Source organism: Antechinus flavipes, chromosome 6 (assembly GCF_016432865.1).
Source record: "Antechinus flavipes isolate AdamAnt ecotype Samford, QLD, Australia chromosome 6, AdamAnt_v2, whole genome shotgun sequence".
Classification (NCBI taxonomy): Eukaryota; Metazoa; Chordata; class Mammalia; order Dasyuromorphia; family Dasyuridae; genus Antechinus; species Antechinus flavipes.
Genome location: NC_067403.1, coordinates 212,710,014 through 212,715,826, shown reverse-complemented (window position 1 = coordinate 212,715,826; position 5,813 = coordinate 212,710,014). Strand labels below are relative to the sequence as shown.

Genomic DNA, 5,813 nt, shown 5'->3' with positions numbered 1-5,813 from the left:
GACATTTCACTGTTGCTATTCTCAATTTCTGGGTATCTATCTAGATATCTTTTAAAACATGAGGCTCTAAATAAGTACTAAAAGAAGCTCCTTGCATGTCTGGGGATCTCATGCTCACTACAAGGCTGGAGACCAGAGTGTAGGATAGATCAAAACCGACGTGACTGGCTAGAAAGCACACATTTCAACCAATTAACTGGTTGCTTTGGTGGTACTGATTAATAGGATTTAGTTTTCTCCCTCCTCCCCTCCAATCAGCAATTTTGAAGCATGATGAAGTATCAAGCCAAAATTGGCCAAAAAAAAAAAAAAAAAAAAAGATAGCTCTCTCCCCATCCCCTATGATCTTAAAGTCCAAGATACATACAAACTAATTGGAACAGGGAGAGAATCCTAACTCCTGGGAAGATTCATGGGGGCTTCAAATTCCTTCAGCAATGAAGGTTTCATGGAAATGAGTCTTGAAGGAAGTAGAATACTTTGAGCTGTGGGAATGGGGAACAAGTATCTTACTGAGATCAGAAGAACAGTATATATGAGGGCACAGAGGGAAAGAAGAGTGTACTGAAAGGTTTAGAGAAGAGTAAATAGGTCAGTTTGACTGGGACACAGAATGCTACCAAATAGATCCAAGGTTGGGGGTGGCAAACTTGGTTCACCCTTAGAAATAAGGAGGAAACTCTAGCAGGCCTATTACTAGGATTTATTTTACTTGGGGCAAATTTGGTTTGGGGAGTGAGGGAGATGGGGAAAGAGAGAGGGAATAGTGATAGTAAGGACAATTCAAAGCTTGGAGTTTGCTATCATCTTAGTCAGAAAGCACGTTCCTCACCCTAAATTGCACCCCTGAGACAAAGTCCTGATCACCTCTGGCTAGGTACGGATCACTCTCCAGGTTAGATTAGATTTTGCTTTTTCTTTTGAAAAGACAAAAGTTGCTTTCCCTGGGAGCAAGTCTGGTTTCAGTTTGAGCCTCTTTCTCTGTTTACAAGGCTTCTCTCAACCTGTAATCGTTGGATTTTGGGGACACTTGGCTATTTATAGATGCTTCTAAGCTTTTCTTGGTTTCCGGCTTAGATGTACCACTTAGTTACCAGAAAGTGTTTCAGGCAATCTCCCCAGCCACTTCCTGATGCTCCAATAAAGGAAGATGCCAGACGAATGCTGCCAGGATTGAGAGTTGATCTAAGAGGTGGGAGGAGAGCTTTGTCCTGTCATTCATTCCCTTCCCCCCAAACTTCCCCACCAAACCTTCTGAGTCGCTCTCCAGGCGACTCATTCAGCAGCTCCAGGGAGCTTGCTCAGCCCTGAGACACCAACAACCTCTCTACAGGAATCTCAATCTGGCTACATATTTTTGCCATTACTTGATGACCTATTTGGATCCAAATTTCCTCCTGCTAAGGATTCCCATTAGAGCCATATAAGGTTATTTGATTTCACTGCAAACTATAGCTTCTATTTGGAGTGAATGATACATCCTGTCTCCCTCTTTATTCCCTGCCCCTTTCTAGTCATCCCAGTTTAGCTGGAGATATATTAGGTTTGCAAGTGAACGTTTACACACTCCGAAGTTGGCCCTAGCCCCACCCTTAAGGGAAGACTCATGGTATCTTAGCAGTTACAGCTGGAGGGGAACTAAAAAAAAATCATTGAGACTAATTCCCTTATTTTGCAGATGAAGAAACCAGAGTTACTGGAGATGGGAAATAACTGCTGTTTGCACTCAGAATTTGAATTCAAATTTCATGATTTCAAATCTTCCAAATAAACTGGAAAGCCGAACTTTAAAATGGGATCCTAGTAAGCTTTGAGCTCTTGGGCAATTCAAGTCCTGACTTGAAGAGAGAATGGGCAGTGGTTATAACCAAACTAGTATCCATCCATCCATTCATATGTGTGACCTTATTGTTCCATTTTCCTGTGACTATAAAGAAGCCGATGGCTATTCAGATATTGAGGTAAAGGTGACAATGTCCGTACATCTCAAGAGTATGCTTCCAAAAACACATTTCTCCCATGGGTTTGGGATGCCGTTCCTTTGGAAAAACCTTTCCTCCTACTCCACCAAATCTTTGACCAACTATCCAGCATGTCATGGAAATACAAGCTCATAATTGCCTCTACTTTTTTCTTCTGAGTCTCAGCAGGCCTGCTCAGAAATGATGTCTTTCTCACAAGGGAAGATTATCTGCTCAAAAGAAGTGATTCATTTTTCATCACCATGGAAGCAGGTCCACAGCAATAAGTTGATATGTAATAATGAGCCCCCTGGCTCATGGGAGCTTAGGTTCACCTTTTACTAAGTCTCTCTGAAAGGAAAGATGGAAAGAAGTCCTTTTATAAATGGGAAATCTTAACATTCATGTCCTTGAAGAGGAAGAAAAAAAAAAAAAAACAATCCTGGTGCAATTGTGGTTTCCCAGGAATAAATCAGAGCTCAATCCTGTGCATCAGCTTCATTTAAACAACTGTCTTCCTTTTCTCTGGCATGTACCTCAGAGCCCCCCAAAGAAGGAAATAGGAAATCTTGTATCTAGAAATATGTGCTGACTCTTATCTACAGCCCTAGCAGCACAGAGCTATTTCTTTCACTCAGTTTTATTCATGCCTCTTGTTTTTTCATCTCTGTTATTTCCAAATATATCACCCTATCCCTCTCACCCAGGTGGTCTTTCCTTGTGATGACAACAAAAATTTAAGCAAAAATAGGAGATAAGTGACTATTTTTAAAGGATATTTAACATTCTGAATTCATAATACCCCACCTCTTCAAAGAAAAGTCATAGAGTTTTTTTTTTAAATGATGCTATGTAATTTACAAATTCTGTTATGCTTCATCAATTTTACTTCTATTATATCTCTTAAATATAACCCCTATATATAACTTCTACCATTTTATATCTCATCACCTCTCATCTGGATTATGATGATGGCTTCCTAACTAGTCTTCTTCTCATCATTATCTTCCCTCTTCAATAGGAAATATTTACAGTTTCACTGATAATAGTCATCTCTTTTTTTTGGTATATTTGTTGTTTGTTTTTATTTTTTCTCAATTAGTATAAATAAAAATTTTTAACATTCAATTTAAAAAAAATTTTTGTTCCAAATTCTTGTTTTCCCTCCTTATCCCTTCCTCGAGAAGGCAATTTGATTTGATTATACATATTCAGTTATACAAGCCATATTGCAAAAAAATCATACAGACCAACAAGAACCATAAAAAAAGAATAATAAAATAATAACAATAACAACCTTAAATCTGTATTCAGACATCAGCAATTCTTTCTTGGAAGTAGATAGCATTGTGGTGCTGACAATAACTATTTCATTCACAGTTGGTCATCTTATAACATTGTTATAATTATGTATAATGTTCTCCTGGTTCTGTTCATTTCTGCTCCATTATCCCTCATGCCTCTAGATTAAAATCCCAAAATGTTTTAAACATATTTCCATATTAGTCATGTTGTGAAAGAATAAACAGAACAAAAGGGGAAAACCACGAGGAAGAAAAAAACAAAACAACAAAAAAATGAAAATAGTATGCTTTGGTCAGACTGCATAGTTCTTTTTCTAGATATGGTTAGCATTTTCCATCATGAGGCTTCTCACATTTTTCTGAAACCTTTCAGCTCATCATAAGTTCATCTTGGCACAATAGTGTTCCATTACATTCACATACTACAACGTGTTCAGCCATTCCTTAATTTCCAGTTCTTTGCCACTATAAATGAAGCTATTATAAATATTTTTGTACACATGGGTCCTTTTCCCTTTTTTATGATCCCAGAGCCCAAATCTAATACAAAGTTAACAGCTAAGAAATAAACCATTAAAACATGAGCAAACAAAAGAGAAAGAATCCAATTATAGGTAGCTACTATGGTGATAGAGAAGGTCTGGGTTCAAAATCAGAAGAAGACAGTAAAGTCAAAACAGCTATTTATACTTCCAATAAAAATGTAAAGTGGTTACCAGCCCCAAAAGAACTTTTGGAAGAACTTTAAAATTATTTTAAAAAATCAAATAAGGGAGGTTGAGAAAAAAATTTGAGAAAAAATTAAGGGGTAAATGAAAAATAATCAAGAAAATTATGAAAAGAAAGTCAACTGATTGGAAAGAGATCCAACAGTTTATAAAAGAAAACAACTCCTTAGCAATTAGAGTTAGCGGTAGGCAAGGAGAAACTAATAACTTCATAGGACACCAAGAAATAATAAAACGAAATCAAAGAATGAAAAACTAAAAGAAAATCTGAAATATTGTTAAGAAAAAAAATGACCTGGAAAACAGATCAAGCAGAGACAATATAAGAATTTTTGGACTACCTGAGAGTTATGATCAAAAAAAGCATCTAGATTATATATTCAAGCAGTTTTTAAGGAAAACTTTCCTGAAGTTTTAGAACTAGAAAGCAAAATCTAAATTGAAAAAATAAAACCTATGAATTATCACCTGAAAGAGATCCTAAGATGTAAACTCACAGGAACATTATAGCTAAGTTTCAAAGCTTCCAGGTCAGGGAGAAAAATACTACAAACAACTAAAAAGAAATGATTTAAAGCCACAGTTTGGATAACACAAGATTTAGTAGCTTCTACATTAAAAGGGCATGAAACATGATATTCAAAGGACAAAGGACCTAGGTTTGCAACCAAGAATAACTTATCCAGCAAAGCTGAATGTAATCTTGAATGAGGAAAAAAAAATTTAAATAAGTGACTTTTAGGTATTTGTGACCAGAACTGAGTGCAAAATGTGATCTATAATCAGGAGAAAGATAAAAACATAAACATGAAATTATGAGGAATTTAATAAGGTCAAATTATTTACTTCTTGTATGGGAAAATATTATCTGTAACTCTTAAGAATAGTATTATTTGGCTCTTCCTCTTCTTTTGATCTGTCCTGGATAATCATTTAAAATGATGCAGTACTCTATTGATCCAAAGAACTTCACAAAATCATGCAAGTCAAGAGATTCATATCTCTGGGTCCACTTCAAGAATATTCCTGAAACAGCCCAAAATACCAAGGGCATGAATATCTGAAAAGCTACCAAGTATTTAAAAGATGTCACACTGAAGACACAATATATTCCTTTCCATTGATATAATGGTGGAGTTGACAGGTATGCCTAGGCTAAGAAATGGGACAGAATACAGAGTCAATGGTCCAAAAAGAGTGTTGAATTCTTGCTGTACATGCTTAAAATGCAGATAGTAATGAGGAACTGAAGAATTTGGCTATAGATTCTCTTGTCATTGAGCATATCCAGTACAAGGTTCCCAAAATGTGAAGGTGTACTTAGAGAGTTCATAGTCGAGTTCTTGCCATATTGAGATGATACTTACTGGAAAGGAACAAATTGTTCCCAAAGTGGAAGAGGAGATTGCTCAAAAGAAAAAGACATCCTCCCCCAAGTAGGAGAAACAAAAGCTTATGGCACAGGAATAAATATGACATTGGAGTGCAAATAAAAATCAAATGATACTATAATTTTTTTTAAAAAAAGAACATTATCATTTGAAAGAGCACACAGATAGAAGTCTTCTGCTTGAGTTGAGTATGATGAGATGGTCCTAAAAAGTAAAATTGGGTTGGAAGAGGCAAAATGGAGCAATTATCTCAAAAACAAGCTCTGGATGGAAGAATTATAGTAGAGGGCAGGAGGGTAGAGGTCTGGTAGTGCTAGAATCTTTTACTCTTCAGAACTGAGTTAAAAAAAGAATAACATACATCTAGAATGATATAAAAATCTTCTAAACTAACAGAGAAATAGAAGGGTTAGGGGACAGAATAAAAAG

At 36.1% G+C, this 5,813-nt stretch overlaps 1 pseudogene; it reads left to right on the top strand.

Annotated features, from left to right (window-relative positions):
- The first annotated feature begins 4,931 nt into the window (after positions 1 to 4,931).
- LOC127540363 (60S ribosomal protein L17-like) lies at positions 4,932 to 5,463 on the top strand (annotated as a pseudogene).
- Positions 5,464 to 5,813: the final 350 nt, after the last annotated feature.